Source organism: Mustela lutreola, chromosome 3, assembly GCF_030435805.1.
Source record: "Mustela lutreola isolate mMusLut2 chromosome 3, mMusLut2.pri, whole genome shotgun sequence".
Lineage (NCBI taxonomy): Eukaryota > Metazoa > Chordata > Mammalia > Carnivora > Mustelidae > Mustela > Mustela lutreola.
The window spans coordinates 2,853,957-2,871,553 of record NC_081292.1 but is presented as its reverse complement, the minus strand read 5'-3'; the positions used below and the strand labels follow the sequence as shown (position 1 = coordinate 2,871,553).

Here is a 17,597-nt window from a genome sequence, read left to right as displayed (position 1 = left end):
GAAAGGGAAACCAAGAGCACAGGAGCCTCAGGTGGTTTGATGAGAGAAAACTCCAAGTTTTGGGAAGCTGAGAGGCTGAAATTTGCAAAGCAGAGCATCAAAGAAGATAAAGTTGTAGAAAATGAGTTTCAGAAATGTGCACAGAGACCAGAAGATGATGGAACAGTATGTTTAGCAGGCAGAAAGAAAAAAAACGGCAACCTAGAATTCTGCACATCCAGCCAAAGTTTCTTTCAAAAGTGAAGGAGCTGACCAAGAAAGAATGGACAAGCAAGATCTGAGACTCTCACGACGAACTACAGCTCTGCGATGAAAAGGAGCGACGGGGAGCCCGGGTGGCTCAGGCGGCCGAGCACCCGACTCCTCGTACCAGCGCAGGCCGTGATGCTTTGGTCATGAGATCGAACCCCACACTGGGCCTCGTGCTGGGCGTGGAGCCTACTCAAGATTCTCTCTCCCCGCCGCCCACCCCAACCCCTCTCAAAAAGTAGTAATAGTAATTTAAGAAGGAGCGAATGACAGGTATGCACCACACGGATGAACTCAGCAATGCTATGCCGAACCTAGCCTCATGCAGCTCGCACACGGTCTGATTCTGTTGACGGGAAACCCCCGGGCAGGCACAACTGACCTGGGTGGGGGACAGCAGTGGCCAGGGCTCAGGGTGAGGGCGGCGGCAGGAGCCGGCACCTGCAGGAAGGAACCTTCAGGGGGATGACAACGGTCTACGTTTCAGGACACATTCCGGCTAAAGGCAGACGCGTCCAGCACAGCTCGGAGACGGGCCTGCGGGCGGAGCAGCCGGCGCCGCAGCCCCACACCGAAACACGCCCGTAAAGAACGAGCTGCGGGCACCACACACGCGCTGAAACACGCGGGGCGGACCGCGGTACGGAGGAAGGGATAACCCGCCGTCCGCGGGAGACATGAGAACAGTAACCCGTCACCGGGGTGGGGGGGTCCGCGGGTGTTAACCGGGACTTCTTGCGACTTGGCCATTTGTTTGAAAATCACCATAATGAAACGCTGGGTATAAAAATAAAGACAAAGCTACATTTCAGGGGGAAAAAAATAACAGGACAAAAAGGCGCATAAGCCTTCCACGATAGTTACATGAAAATGATGGAGCAATTCCTCCCACAGATAATTATAAATGTCAGCCAAATTCACCAAAAACAACTATTTGAAGAACGGGAAAATGACCGAAGGCAGGCAAGCACTTGAGAAGAATTTACTGTCAGAACTGCCCCTGCATCTGGTACAAACTAGGAGTGTCTGTCACTTTCCTGCCCAGCAACACTGGGAGCCCCAACTCCGGGAGGCCAGGGCTGCGGCCTCACGGTGCCATCTGTAGGCGCAGCCGGGTGGGTATCAATTTAAGGGGGAAATTTTGGAAATAAGAGGGCTGCAAAACACTTAGCTCCAAGTCCGAATATAAATGCACGGCCCAAATCCCTGGCAGATAGTCACACCGTGCATAGGCAGGACAGCCCAGGAAGCACAGAGGCACACACAAGAGGTGAAGGCTCGCCCCTAAAAAACGGAGTCGCCCCAGGACATCTGCCAGTCTGTTGCGCCTCTGATTAAACGCGTTTCCCAACCCAGGGCGAGCTTTAGTGGCAGAAAGTTAAAGTCTCACTAGGATGAGGTCTTAGAAGAAATGGGGGCTGGGGGCCAAATGAAATTTAGAGGAGGGATGCTAGAACCAGGGGAACCCCAACATCAATCCCCAACCCGAGAATACATTCTACTCTCACATTTGACTAACCACCAAAGTACAAAGATGCATGTGACACGCCCCCCCACCCCCCACCCCCGCTGCAGGGGCCCAAGAAGGAAGGGGAGGGGAGGGTGGGGGAGGGGAGGGCAAAAAGGAAGGGAAGGGGAGGGGAGGGGAGGAAGGAAGGAGGGAGGGACGGAAAAGGCAGGAAGAAGGAAGAAGAAAGGTCGGAACCAGAAGCCGGTACAACTGATCAGAGACCTCACCGGCTCCTAAAAACACAGTAAGACGTCTGCGTCTGGAGTACAGATGCGCATGCCCGTGTGCACACACACAGAAGGCGCGGGGAGCAGTAACACCGGTGACAAAGGAGACACTCACCATTCAGATCTTGGCCTCTCAACTCCATTTCCCACCAAAAGGAACCAGGGATCCTTGGAGAAACAGCTGATTCCATGACGGGGCAGAGAAACCACAAGAAATGCCGGGGGTATCTTACTGTGCCAAAAGGAAGGAAATGCTCAGAAAAGAACAGGGACATGTCCAAACAACACAGGAGATGACCCCGGGAAGGCCTCGTCAGGAGGCCTCCCAGCATCGGTATGAATGACAGGTACGGACTACAAGCCACTGGGCCAAGCAAGAACCCGTGAGGCGCCTGCGGGCGAACGGTGAGTAAGTGGCCAAAGGAGGGTAACTCTGCTCTACGGGAGCGCGCCAGCCGACAGGGGAGAGGGGACAGCACCCCCGCTGCGGACCACCCAGCAATAGCTGTTTCAAGCAAGAATCATCGGTGGGGACCAGACGGTCAGTCTCGAAGTCCGAAAGGCCACACAGCCTCAAATACTCCCTACAGGCTCTTCATCAATTCCAAAGGATGGCGGCTGCCGTGGAGCGCGGCCGCGGAGCAGAGGCCCCACCTGATCACCCGACACCAAGAGTCCTCAAACGTCAGCACACATCCAAATCATTTTTAGGGCTTGTTAAAAGCAGAGCCTCAAGAGTGTGTTTCTGAGTTTCTGACTCGGCAGGTCATGAACAGGGTTGCAGAATCCGCAGCGGTGTCACAGAACAAGCCGACGCCGTGTGCCATCCTGAGACGGACAGAACAGATCCGGGAAACAACACGGGGCCCCGAGAAAGGCACAGTACCACTTCTCCGAAGGTCTGGCCCCAAAATGCATCATCTGAGTTTTAGCAAGAGCAACTCCACAGGAGCCCAACCAGAAGACTGACCTACAAACCCACCAGAACAGGCGATGCCATGACAGAGAAAGGCTGAGAGACACATCCCGGCTGAAAGACCACACGCGAGTCTAGACTGGCCCCTAACGGAGGAAAACCGCCATCGTTAACAGAGCAACTGTGAATACGGCCGGTACGTACACCAGAGAACGCGACAATGTGAGATTTTGCCAATTTCATGACTGTACTGATGATTTTTGGTTATATGAAGAGGCTTGTTCTTAGTAAATCCTCCCTGAAGTATCGAAGGGTAAAGGGCATGAAGATGTACCAGATGTACCTTAGGCTCCGAGGGCTCTGCGGGCACATCTGCAGCCGCAGCTGGGGCGGGGGGGCGGGGGGGCGGGGGGGGTTGTGCAGACGAGCGTCCCAAATGCTAACAGCCGCGGAATCTGGGCGAAGGCTGTCTGGAAGCTGGCCACGCCACTCCTTACAGCTTTTCTGTGAAAGAAAACATTTCACTTAACAAACCAAACCAACAACAACAACAAAAGGGAGCAGAAGTCTAGCAAAGCTGGGGGCAGAGAGCTTGGAGGCTGCCCCCGTACAGCCCGATGTTAAGGGAAGAGGCAGTAGCGGGGCCAGCACACACTGAAGACGCCTGTGTTCGACTGAGGATCCCGGGTCCTCCAGGAAAGCCGGACCGACTTTACTCTCTTCCAGCGGATCTTGTTCAAGAAGACCCAGGAAGTACCCTTTGGAAAAACAGAAGAAAACAAGCACGGCTGAACACTCGTACGTGTTTCCTGTGCCCTGGCGTTTTACTCTGCAATACAGCTTCTCAGTCCAACAGGGAGTCCCACTGCAAGTGTGAGCAGACACCGAGCGTGCCAGTGACCCTCCACCGTGTCGTACGGAAGCACGCACTGCCGGACTGCACGGTGACAGCTGTAGCAGGACCGCCACCTGGTTGACAGCAGCTGGAAATGTCACATCCCAGCACGGGCCAAGCCTTCAACACCAGTTAAGGCAGAGATTCCCACAGCAAGACACAGGGAGGAGGCCGGACATTAAAAAACGGGGGCAGAACATCCTGCTCTCTCCTCTGTTCCTAAACACGACTGTCAAGGAGGCGATGAGTGCGTACTTCCCGTGAGATGACCAAGTACAGGGTTACCGGAGACCGTGAGGCCAGCCCCCAGGATCCAGGGCCATGCAAGCCGTGCACAGCAAACCTGAGGCAGCTCAGGGAGCGCCTCTTATGGGGCTGTCGCTGCGTCCCGGGTCCCATCACAATCACACACAGCAACATCCTCCAATCATAAAATAACAAAGACCTCACCATTTAAATGGATGGCCTTCCTGTTTTCCGAAGTCAAACAAATTTTGATTTTTAAATGAAATTCCACAACGTTCCACTCAAATCCCCCTCCATGCCCACTGTTGTGGCTTTGCTAAGAAGGGTTTACTAGGACAGAATGCTAGCCCACGGCTCTGCAGGAGACCACGAAGCATCACACGGTAATAGCAAGCAGCCCCCTCACGTACCGCGAAGAGACTGATTCACAGTCACAACTAGGTCTTGAGTTGGTGACGCCAGCATGTATCTCTTTCTGTGTACATTCTTATGTCTGGTGGTTTAAAATGTAATTGTATCGTACAACCACAGCTGAATAAAGATAGAGCAAAAGACTGTGTGATTAAGCTTGTCATGAATCAAAAAACACTTTTTATTAATTTTTAAGGCTAGTAAAAACTATTTTTCTCCACAGCTACAATAGCTTGAACATGGACCCTTAAAACAATTTAACTTTTAAAACATCTTTTACATATGTGCTAATTCTATGACACCTATAACCTGGAACTGTGCCACACAAAAACAAACCACATTATAAAGCCTTCAGGTCGTGAACGGGAATACAACATCAACCAAAGACTTCAAGGTCCTGTGTTTTCAGAAAGTGTGCTACAAACTTCCAGGATACCTAACCCAGAAAAATAAAATTTAATCCACTAGGAAGAAAAAGTGAGCTCCAGTGTGCGCATAAATGTGTGTGCCTGTGTGTGTCTAATACCTACGTGGGTATATACGTCAGTCATCTACCTTTCTCAGGTTCGGCTTATAGAGGTAAAACTTGCATCCAGTAAACCAGAGTTCGCTGGGTTGTAACCGACACGCGCGGCGTGTAACCCCCATCACAGGGAAGATGCGGCCTACTTCCATCACCCACGAGGCGCCCTCAGCCCGTCTGTACTCCATCCTCTCCTCCCTCACCTGGGCCCCCGCAACCACCAATCCGATCTGTCCCCACAGTTTTGCCTTTATCCAAACGTTCTCAGGGTGGAACCACAGCGGTACGGAGCTCTGTGCCCGCCCGCGGCTCAACGCTCAGGACACTCGCCTGTGTGTCGCGGTCAGTGCCTCTCTGTTGCCGAGCGCGCTCCCACTGCAGAACGCTCCCAACTGTTCCCCATGTCCCACCCAACGGACCTTCAAGCTGGCCTCCATCTCCATGACTATGAACACAGCACTGTGAGCAAGCATATCCAGGCCTCTGTGTAGACACGAACCTTCATTTCTCCCAGGTAAAGGCCTCTGTGTGGGCCTGCTGGGTTGTATAAAAAGTATATATTCAAGTTTACAAGAAACTGCCAAACTATTTTTCCAAGTGGCTATAACCTCTGCGTCCCCACCAGCAAAGCAAGACCTAGTTCTGGCTGCTCCGCCCGCCTGCAGCTGGCCACTGTCCCCTTTTGCCGCCTTGTTGTGGGGGATGGGAGGCTCTCTCACAGGACTGCAGCACTACCTCACGGTGACGGTCACGGGCGTTTCCCTAATGATGAAGGACGGTCAGCGTCTGTGTGCGTCTTGTTAGCTACAGGAAATGAAATACCTAATTGAATCTTCTGGCCAATTCAGCTGAATTTTTTGCTGAGACCCCTATCCTTTTTAATAGACAGTGTATCAAAGAAGGAGTGATGGAAAGTTTGTGTATTTTCTTAAACCACTTAGGATGCATGAGCAGCAGACACAAATCTAAAATGCTTCCTCACCATCCCCACTCCCAACACCCTACTTGCCCCCTGCCCCCATACCTACCATATGCCAAGGCAGGTAGAAAGAAAGAAACATCCTCTCTCGCCCTTACTCGGAGTGTAAGAATCCCAGGAAAAGCTGCCTGCCTCCTGCTCGGTCAGAAACAGACCTGTTTTCTCATCTTTATGAGTCTTCAATGAAGCCACGATCTTTCTTCAATATGAGCAGGAATGGGGCACCTGTGTTGTTCAGTCGGGGACGTGTCTGCCTTCGGCTCGGGTCATGATCTCAGGGTCCTGGGATTGAGCCCCACATCGGGCTCTCTGCTCAGTGGGGAGACTGCTTCCCCCTCTCTCTCTGCCTGTCTTTTGCCTACTTGTGCTCTCTTGGTCAAATAAATAAATAACATCTGGGAAAAAAAATATGAGCAGAAACACCAATGACTGAGAACCACGTGCAATGGTCGGCAACCCTGGTGACAACGCATTCCTACGCGGCGGAGGCGCGGTGGCGCCTGACGATGCTGCCCGCCTGCAGGCCGCCGTTGGGCTCTCTGTCACAGGCAGGGCCCACACACAGGAGCACCACGTGCTAAGCTTTCGTGTAAAGGGACAGGAGAGCCTGCGGCCACCACGTGGAGCCTCAGGGGGACAGTCTGGATCTGGCTGGGGGCTCGCCTCGACAGTGGGGGCAGTGAGCACTCCCCTGTTGCCACAAAACCACGTACGCTTCGAGAACGCACGGTGAGCGGCACGCGTAAATGGCCGGTATCCCAACTCTGCGACTTCCCTGCCGTGCGATTCTGAGTCCCAAACGCCACGAGTACTGGAAAGGCAAAGGGCGTTCTTCGCAAAGCTCTGAGCACGAAGCGGAAGCGTCAGACAGCAGGCAGCCTGCGGACACGGCGGACCCGCTGAAGCAAACCCAGGGTCCTGACCGTCCGTGGGAGCAGCCAGGCAGCGACACAGAAGGTGGCCCGGGGTCGGCAGTCCTGGAAGGCATTTATGGACTTTACTTCCTACAATTCTGCCTCAGCACTTCAAACCGAGCGATGCTTCTCTTCAGAGAAGCCAGCCCACGCATTCTTGGTTCTGCAGCCCTCGTTCCCAGCCGGCCTCCCAAACGGGGCCACAGAAACCAGGGCGGCGCCCGCTTGCCCCCTCCCACGACGCCCCCAGCCTCCCCGCACACCCTCCTCACGTCCAGCTGGACACAGAGCGGCTTCTGAAATGTCCTGTGGTCGCGCATCCTGCCCCTGCCCGACAGCCGCAGCAGGCGCTGCCGTGTCCGCACCTGCATGACGAGAGGCTGCGCCGCCTCCTTGGCAGACAGTCCATGAAGATTTTTTCATGAACCGGGATGTGAATTCAACAAGTTAAGATTATTTCTTGGATGAAATGTTTTAATATAGCTTACGCTCAGGTTTTAAGAAAACATTAAAAATTTATGACAGGGGCTCCTGGCTGGCTCAGTCAGTAGAGCATATGACTCTCGATCTTGGGGTTAAGGTTTTTTTGTGGGGTTAAGGTTTTTTTGTGGGTTTTTTTTTTTAGATTTATTTATTTATTTGACAGAGGGAGAGATCCCAAGTAGACAGAGAGGCAGGCGGGGGGGTCGGGGGGGGGGGGGGAAGCAGGCTCCCGCTGAGCAGAAAGCTGCATGTGGGGCTCGATCCCAGGACCCTGAGATCATGACCTGAGCCGAAGGCAGAGGCTTAACCCACTGAGCCACCCAGGTGCCCCAATGAAGGTTAAGTTTGAGCCCTACATTGGATGCTTACTTTAAGAGATTAGTTAAAAAATAAAATCTTTCAAAAAATAAAAAAATTGATGACAGATGTTTAACAAACTGAATGTCCCATTTCCCATGGAAACCTATCTAAATCTCTTAAAGGAAGAGTCTGTAACTAAGTTAATTTGTACCACCTAGCAAGGCACCACAACACAGGCTTTGCAGGTTAACGAAAAGGAACCCGTCTCGTCCAGCTCAGCTTCTCACTTTCTCCACCTGGAATGCCTTTCCCCAACTATCGCAAATCACGCTCACCCTTCCCAGACCAGCTCCCTCAGGAGGATGCTGTCCCCCTCCCTCTGAGCCCCTGGTCACTGTCTTCCCCATCAGCATTCTGTTCCAGCAGGATCTGCCCTGCACAGCTCAACCCTGGTACCATCTCTAGCCGGCCAGCAGAGCAACCTGTCCAGCATGCAAGAAAACAAATGTCCCTGGGGGTGAAGACAGAAGTAATATGCCTGAGCACACAGAATATTTTATTAAGAGGCCTAACTTATGAGCTGTCAGAGAGAGTGAGAACTCTTAAGAATATCAAGCAAACAGGGATGCCTGGGTGGCTCAGTGGATTAAAGCCTCTGCCTTCGGCTCAGGTCAGGATTTCAGGGTCCTGGGATTGAGTCCCGCATCGGGCTCTCTGCTCAGCAGGGAGCCTGCTTCCTCCTCTCTCTGCCTGCCTCTCTGCCTATTTGTGATCTTTCTGTCAAATAAATAAATAAAATCTCAAAAAAGTAAGATTAAAATAAAAAAATATATCAAGCAAACAGGAAAAAAAACAGTGGTAATTGTTTAGTTCAAGAAAACAGGAAAACAAACAGTTGAACAAAAAGGAAATCTATCAGGCTACACTAACCGGCTCAAGAGCGAGCGACATTTACAAAGTCAGAACGATTAACCAAATTATGGATCTAAGCAAAAACTGACCCAATCACGTGGGGAAGATGGGAGTTCAGAACACGACTTTTTCTCAAAGTGACACATCAAAGACCCCGCCCCTACACAGCTACTGCTGGGGACGTGGACGCGCGCTGCAAGAAGCCGCTCACGGGACCGTTCAGGGCTCTGACCACCCTCGGACAGAATGAAATTTCTAAGTAAGAAGAAGAAAGAGAATCTCTAACAGAAGCATTTCAAGCAGGACTTAAGTGTTTTCCTGCAACTTCAACTCGCTGCTCCCTTTCCCCCTTCAGCAGTCTCTCTCCGAACCTCAGGGGCGGGCAGCGGACAACAGCGTGCGTGCCTGGGACCTGGCGCCACAGCCCGCCGGCTCCGCACTCTCGAGAAAGCTGCGCTGAGCTCTGACCCTGCGCCTTCGCCACCCGCAACGTGGAAACACCACCACGGACCTCAGGGGCCCGGCGGGGCTGGGCTGCTCAGCACCCAGATGCTGATACACCCTGGACCGAAGTTACTGGAACCCTCTCTCCCGCTTCTAGCACCGTCCAGGTGGGCCTTCCCTCTGACCAGGCCCCACAGCACCGCCAGCACTGCCACAGTGCCGTCCACGTCACCAAACTCGAAGGCAACCCTCAGTCCTCCTCACAACCTTTCCTGACATGTCAGAGTGGACCACATCCTCCTCCTGGAACTCTCTTCCCTTCTTCCCGGGGTCTTCCTCACACACAGCCACTGCTCACGTCTGTCCAGGAGCACTGGCCTGGGCTTGCTTGTCCCCTCTGCGCGCCCTCCCTCAGTGAGCACAGCATCACCCATCTTCATTGCCGCTTCCAGCCGGGACCCCTCTCCCAAGCTCCGATGCCCACTTACAACTGCCCCCATGACAGCTCTGCTTGGATCCCAACAGAATCGCAAACAATGGCTACAAGTGAGCTCCCCAGCTGTCCCTCGAACCAAGCTCTACCCACAGCCTCCCTCCCCTTCTCGTTGCCCAGGCCAAGAGCCTTCTTGTCAACTCAACTCCTCTCTCTGTCCTCACACCCCTTAGGCACTCTGTCAGCAAATCCTGCTGCTTCTACCTTTGAAATACATCCAGGCCCCCACTGCTTCTCACCACCGCCAGCTTTCCTGCTCCAATCCAAGCCCCCACTGCTGCTCACCTGCTTTCCCAAACGGCCTGCCGACACATCTCCCGGTTGTCCCCTAGTCTCCCCCACTCCCCACCCCTGGTGTCTGTACCCAACACACCAGTTTTCAAACCTTAGCCGAGTCTCAGGTCTGAACGCTGAGGGATAGCTGCCCTCTGCAGCCGAGAGCCAGCACCGTCTGACCCTAGTGACTCTTTGTTTGGATAAACAGCCCCAGAAGCTCAGAGTTCAATCTATGTCAATTGTTCTCAGTGGTCCTGATGCCAGAAAAGCTCTTTTTTTCACAAAACGGGGGTTTTCAGACGGGTCTCCGAGCAACCTTCCTTTCTGTCTACTGCCTCTCCACACGCCATTAACCCTGAAAACAATCCCCATACATACGCCAGCAATTCAACTCCTCCAAAACCTTCCTTCCCTTTCCCAGAATTCTAGCGTAAAACACTGCTATCCCAAGCTTCTGCCTTATAATGCAACGCCCCAAAACAAATCAAGAACCAAGAACCTGATCCATCCCACAGGAGCTCGAGTGGACCAGGGCACTCAGGTTCATCAGGGAACGTGGACCTCAGCAGAACATCATCAAGCTGATGCTGTACGAAGCCAGGCTGGCCCATGTGGCCTCACCACGTGTCCAGAATTGGGGGAAACAATGACAGAAACCCTGGTTATAAGGTTATATTCCCGGGTTTACATATTTTCAAAGAGGAGTGGAGGGGAGGGGAGTGCTGAAGTAGAAGCAGATTATATCGCGGTGCTCAAAGCTCTCGGGAGCCATGGACAGGCCCGCAGTTCCCCGTCGGGCCTTTGTTCCAGCGCACATCGCATTAAGAAGTTTTTAAGTTTTTAAGTTTTAAGAAGTTTTTAAGATCGCATTAAGTTTTTGTGTAATTTCTGCTAAACATGAAACTGTCTCATACTCTACCACACGAACTATTTTAATAGCTAATACTGCTGGAGAGTTATACTTGATATTCTCCCTCTTGTTTGGATCCACTAAGAAAAGAGAACTTACTTTGTGGCAAACATTAAATGCTCCTTCCTCCAGCATTTAGTCTAAACCACCTATGGGCCAAGCAGAAAACACGCAGAGATCAAATAACAGAATCTTTGTTCCTGAAGATGCAGAAGCAGACTCATACCCAGTAAACACAGCGCACTGTTACAGGAAGAAACACTGAACGTGCAGGGAGCCTGGGGAGGAGACAAGGGGTGTGAGCCGCGGGGCATGGCCTTCTCCAAAGACAGCACAGTCACGCCCCGCACCACACAGAGCAGGTGCCTCTCGCAGCCAAGAAAGGGCGGAAGGACTTAGAGAAAAGGAGAAAGACTTCCAGGACTTACTTAGAAACTGAAACTGCAAGACATAATTTCCCTTCCCTAATACCTCATCATGGCAGAAACGAAAGTAGGCTTGGGGGAGAAAGGAGAACAAAAGAGGAAAGTGAACTCACCCCCAGAAGGAAATGGAAAAACCATCCAGGGCCCAGCCCCTTGGATATTTAAGACAAAGACACTTGCCAAAGTCAAATCCAACATAATTATAAATGATCCTGAATTCTGAATCCACAAAGTCTAAATTCATGACGCTTTAATTAAAGCAACGTACCGGTAAAATAAAACGTTTACCAATGCTAAGACCTCCAAGAGAGATTTATGAACCTTCCATCAGCTATCCGTCCTGGATTTGCCACTAGGCCTACCACAAAGAGCAGCCTTTGGAAATAAGACAACTGGGACAGAATCTCAATTCTACAACCTCTCAACTATGGAGTGCAGCACAAGTGCCAAGGTCTTAACAAAATTCGAAATTTAACAAAATACAAATAACCCACCCTCTGGGGCTCAGTTTTCTTCTCATTAAAGTGGGGGAAATGCCACCGAATATTCACTGCTACCGTCTGCAAATGCTGACCACATGTCACATTTCTTATGGCATCTTCAGCACAACCCTGGGAGAGCACCCGTTGTCGGAGAGAGCTAAGTTTAGGCAGTCAGCAGTGGGCATGGAGAGAAGCTAGGTTTCAGCAGTTAGTGAAGAGTTACTAAGCAAGTAGCCAAGCCAACATGTGAATCCAGAGCCCGTAAGAAGACGCGAGTAAAAAGCACACACTCCAAAGCCAGAAGGAGTCTGAACCCCAGCTTTGCCATTTGCAGAGTAACCTTTAACCTCCGTTTCAGTTATGCAAATGTGACACAGGGCAAAGGCAGCCCGGTCCTGGGGTTGCTGGGGTCCACAGTGCTCTGGAGCACATGCTCCTCCCCGCACCTGCTCCCAGTGTTTCTGTCCCGGACACTACTGCCATCCTGCCCACCTCTGTCCACACATAAAAGCCACTAAACAACTAATCTTTCTTCCCTCACCTACTCTGCAAGACCAATTGGCGTCTATCTGTTTCTAATACATGTCAAAGAAACCTACGACAGATGAAAGAAAAATCAAAAACAAAACGAACAACCAAGACGCAAATGTAGCAAGAGAATTCTACTCACAGATCCGAAGGCCACGGTAACTCTGCGAAGAAATCAAACTTCAGTTTAAAGGAAAGGCTCCTAGTTCCTCTTTCCTCATTGCATAGTCCTCAGAGAACCTGACAAGGAGAGAGAACACGCGTGCATCAAACCACCGTCCTTCGCCTTTTCAAAGCTCTGCTGCACTCGGCATCTCAGCCAGTTCCACCACCTCCCAGGCACGCCTACTGCGCAGCACCGGGGATGACGGGTAAAAACTGGGCACTGCGTCCCTGTCTTCAAGCCTACTGTCTATGTAAGAAATACATGTGAAGCAACTGAAAGCCATTAAAACGTATCAAAACCCATGAATTAATAGAGGATACAGCCTACAAGTGTGTGGCACAACGAGGGAGTACAGACATCTACTCCACGGCCTCCCGTTAAAATTATACTGACAAGATACTTTTTTTTTTAAGTTTTAAACAGGGCACCTGGGTAGCTCGGTCAGATGAGCATCTGCCTTTGGCTCAGGTCATGATCCCAGGGTCCTGGAATGGAGCCCCGCATCAGGCTCCCTGCTCAGCGGGAATCTGCTTCTCCCTCTCCTCTGCTGTTTCCCGTTTGTGCTCTCTGCTCTCTCCCGTGTACCCACACACACTCTCTCTCAAACAAACAAATAAAATCTTTTTTTAAAAGTGTTTGAAACAGGGGCGCCTCCGTGGCTCAGTGCGTTAAAGCCTCTGCCTTCAGCTCAGGTCACGATCCCAGGGTCCTGGGATCGAGCCCCACGTCGGGCTCCCTGCTCAGCGGAGAGCCTGCTTCCCTTCCTCTCTCTGCCTGCCTCTCTGCCTACTCAGGATCTCTATGAAATAAATAAATAATCTTAAAAAAAAAAAAAAAGTGTTTGCAATAGCACAGGGACAAGTGAAAGGAGAAAAGGCCAAGATTTTGGAAGGTCTGAGAAAATCTTCTAACATGGAAGATCTAGACCCAAAGAGTAAAAAGAAGAAACCTGGAAGAAACAGAAACTAAGAAGACTGAAGTACAGTAAATGAGTCAGCAGGCCCAAGAGAGGCAGATTCGAACTCAGTAGTGGAGCACGCTGAGAGCCAGCTCCGCTCGCACCGCAGTCCTCGAAGACAAGAACTGGCGACAGCAGCGCACAGGGAACGGGGGAAAGAGGCACAACCTCCCACAGCAGCTGGGGAAGGCCGTGGCAACAGGAACTAGAACCTCAATGCCAGGTACAATGGGACTCCCCTCACTCGGACAGAAGATGGGGGAGTGGGGGAGGATTCTCACTCTCCCTGGAAAAAGCAGAGGCATCTACAGACTGAAGTCGCCCTGCCCAGCGGCGCTGAACAGAGCTGGATTTAATGACTGCATACACAGTGAGCGGTGACTTCTCCAGCTCCCCTACAACACACCACACAGGCACACCCTTAACTCCCAGATTCTGAAGTCAGAATTCTGCAGGAAGAGACTGGAAAATATTTCTGGGGAATCTGATCAGCCCCAAAAGACAGACCTAAAATCCTAACACTGGAGACCCCCAACACAGGGCCCACCAAGAACACCCCAATGTAAAAGTCAAGAGGCCCCACCTGTCAGACAGGAGAAAGAAGGAAAGAACCTGAAAGAAACTGAGTCCATACAAAGTACCAAGAATACAGAGGTAAGACGCTGCGATCAATCTACAAAAGGAGGATGCTCTTCTAGAAGAACAGGAAAAGAACTCTTAGAAATCTCGAGAACCTTTCCGCAATCAGAAATAATAAACTAAAGAAGAAGGTTAAGTCAAACTGAAGTCATGTCTCCCTGAATGGAGAATAAAAAGACAAAAAAAAAAAAAAAAAGGCAGAGGAGGAAGAGCAAAGGAAGAAGAAAAAAGCATTACGATGATTACAACCTCTGCCCAGGACAGCCAAGTGCTGGATAATAAGACTTCCAGAAAAACAAAATAAGGAGACGAAATGGAGAAAACCTCAGCACAATAATGCCAAAAAAGTATTCCCAGAACTGAAAAATACCAGTTGCCAGAATGAAGGGACCCACTGAATGCGCAGCACTGCAGATGAAAGCCGACCCACACAGACTACAATGTCGTGCCATTTCAAGAGACTTGTACAAATTTTAAGACTCCTACAAGCTTCTAAAGATGGCAGGGAAAAAGTTACATACAAAGGATAAGTAAGAATAGCTTCTGAGTGCTAAAACAGTGACATGAAAACAAGAAGGCAATGGAGCGATCTTTGAGTTTATGAACAAAAATGAAAGCCAACACAGAACTCTATACCCAGCCAGACTGTCCATCAAGTTTCGTTCCTGCATGGTCCCAACAGGTTTGCCCCCGAAGCATCCTGTGTCAGAAAGCCACTGGAGAAAGTCCTCCACCAAACAGGAGCATCAACAAAAAATGAGCAACACATGACCTTCCATGAAGAAGGGGTAAGGTCCTCCCCAGGATGACAATCAGGGAGAGCTCAGGCGGTGGTGGGCATCAGGAGAGAGGGAGACAAGTCCAAGTTGGAGGAGCACAAGAGGAGCGCAAGAGGAGGCGATGCTGACGGCGGTCTTCACCTTGTCCAAAGACACTGCAACATCTTTCTAAAGTGATTAACTCCATGAAGATGAGGAAGTCAGTGAAGAAAGACAAAGACAAGAGTTGCCACAAACTTAGAATCCCACTCTGGACAGAAGCCAAGGATGAGAACAGAGGAACGTCCCAGAACAACACAGTAAAAGGCCTCAGGCGCAAGCAGCTTGGAAAAGAGAACAGAGATCTCCAGGGAATTGTCTGCCAGCAACAGAATGTGAAGAAGAGCTGAGTCTAGATGACGAACCACGCAGAGAAACTACTAAGGGGCTCCGGGAAGGTACGGGGGAAATGAACGACAGGTGTGAAGAAGGTGAAGAATGCGGGGGCTGACGAAGGAAAGAGAAATGCCCGCGCTCCTGTCCTGTGCGCATCTCCACCACAGGACTGACCACTGTGCCACCCTTGCTGGCAGACTCTCCCTCTCCCTCGCTCGGCCGGGAAGACCTCTTGGAGAGGATTTCTCATCCAGCTGTCGCCTTCTAGAATCCAATACAATCCCCGCTACAGGAGTACAGGCAAGAGCAGTCTGGGGTCTTTTTACGTTTATTCAGGTACTGAGCATCTACTGTACACACCTGCTATCCTTCCAGAGAACTAGAATTCAAAGACACACCAACCTTGCTCGCCTTTAAAGAGTTTCAACTTTTTTTTCACGCCTGAGAAAGCACCTAAAACACGCTCAGAACACGTGCACGTGACATGTGAATGACCTAGTGATGAATCGATGAACATACACACTGGCTTTGGGGGCCTTATAACTGCTCCTCACTTGATTTCGTATTTTAAGGAGAATTCAAGCAAACACTAACACTGCATCCTATGGACACTGGCCCTACGGCGTGCCTGCCCCCGAATAGTGGGCAGCCCAGGGCATGCAGCATCCAGCACAGAACTGACGTACATATAAGCCCAGAAATCTGAATGAACGTAGTTCAAATAGGGCAGAAAACGAGAGTATTTCCCAAACCCTGTAATTAAAATGCTTAAATTCTTTTGCTCCAGACAAAGAAAAATTACACTTGGCTCATTATACAGTGAAATACACTGTCAGCTCCTTGTTACTTGTATGACGGACACTCTCTGCATCCTGGCATGAACGGGTGTGTGTTAAGACACATCAGAGATGCTCAGGCCACTCTGACCTCTCTCCAAGACCCTCTGATGTGCAAATGAGGACTTCCCAGCAGTCACAGCACACTCTCGCTCTATGCTTCTGGAACACGTAACATACTCCGCACCATCGCTCTGCTCAGAACGTTCTCGTTTCAGTGCATGGTCCCACCTGGACAGGCCCTGACCCCCGCCCCCCACCGCTCCAACCACAGCGACAGCCGCCGTCGGTGGAGGGTGTGCGGGGCAGCGTTCTCTCCCAAATGCTGAACAGGCACCCGCTCCCGAGTTCTCGCAGCCCGGACGACTGCTCTCTTGCCCTTTTACATATGAGAAAACGAAGTCCAGAAAAACTAAGAAATTCTCCAAGGTCACAGAGCAAACAAGGGAGAGAGTGCTCAGGCAAACAGCAGTTTCTCTCAGCATCACAAGCTGTGCTGCTTCCCAAGTTTCCCAGATCCCCACGTGAAAACAATGGGCACGATTTGGGCTTTCCGAGGCACACATGGCAGAACGACTCTTTCTAAAGCTGCGAACATTCGACACGACATATTGACGAACTGTAAGATATCTGGCTTGGACCAACCAGGCAGGCTCAGCCCCTGGCGAAGAGAGGGTCTGCTCAATGCTAAATGCCAAGGAAAGCCCAAACCCACCACGTCCTCATGTGTAACCGCCGGACAGCTGGCACCGCGGAAGTCCCAAGTGTCTGAAACATACCGCCACGCCGCCCTGGCGTCGCTCCCTCTGAGCCGGGGTGCAAGGGCTTCCGAAGCAGGTGGCGCTGCCACCCGCGCTCTGCAGACACAGGTCAGGGTAAATTTCTGAAAAACCAAAAACATAAGAAGAAGCTGAACATGATTATGAAAGTTATCTGAGAAAACGAACACTTGTTTATGCTTCCAAAGACTTTTCTAGCCAAACACACTCAGACAACAGCTCACGGGCCACCGGTCAGGGCGGCCCGGGCATTCACGTGCCAGTGCGGGTTGACAGGCTGCCGTCCAGCTGCTGGTGAGCAGGACGACAGGAGGACAGGAGGGAAATGAAGAGGCAAAATGACCAGTTTCTGAAAACCCAACGGAGGAACCACCACCACAACAAAGCGCCGTTTATGTGCGGGTCAGGGGTAGGCACCGCGGCTGGCTCTCCCACATGCTGGCCGGACACGTCCGGGAACGGCTGAGATTAGCTTCCAGCTCTCCCGAAGGAAAGGACCGCACCGCCAGCAGCTCTATTTGCTGCCTTCAGGATCCCTCCCTGACCAGCCATGTACCAGGAACTGTGTCCCATCACATTTCTACCAGAGTCATGGTACTCTCGCCCTCACGGATGAGGAAAGAGACTTAGAGCGTCGGGAACCTGCTCAACAGGCAGCGAACAAGGATCAGGTCTGAGATTCAGAGCAAGACCAGCCCGCACCCATTCTCCTAACCACCGCTGTTCTACACGGTAAATAGTATCCCCAGAAAATTCGACTTGGCAAAGGCTTAAAAATATGAAAGAAAGGCGCCTGGGTGGCTCCGTGGGTTAAGCCTCTGCTTCAGCTCAGGTCATGATCTCAGGTTCCCGGGATGGAGCCCCGCATCAGGCTCTCTGCTCAGCGGGGAGCCTGCTTCCTCCTGTCTCTGCCTGCCTGTCTGCCTACTTGTGATCTCTGTC

The 17,597-nt window shown here is 51.4% G+C and overlaps 1 protein-coding gene across 7 annotated transcripts in view; it reads right to left on the bottom strand.

Moving 5' to 3' along the window:
* Positions 1 to 17,597, bottom strand: part of PTK2 (protein tyrosine kinase 2) — a 248,122-nt gene that overhangs the window by 211,359 nt on the left and 19,166 nt on the right. For 3 of the 7 annotated variants that reach the window (XM_059165537.1, XM_059165536.1, XM_059165535.1), the window contains exons 2-4: positions 16,656 to 16,759; positions 12,266 to 12,363; positions 3,246 to 3,406 (exon numbers count right to left, since the gene is read on the bottom strand). The gene's annotated coding sequence lies outside the window, so the exon portion shown is untranslated. The remainder of the gene's footprint in view (positions 1 to 3,245; positions 3,407 to 12,265; positions 12,364 to 16,655; positions 16,760 to 17,597) is intronic. The other 4 variants (XM_059165539.1, XM_059165540.1, XM_059165534.1 and 1 more) reach the window with 2 other exon arrangements.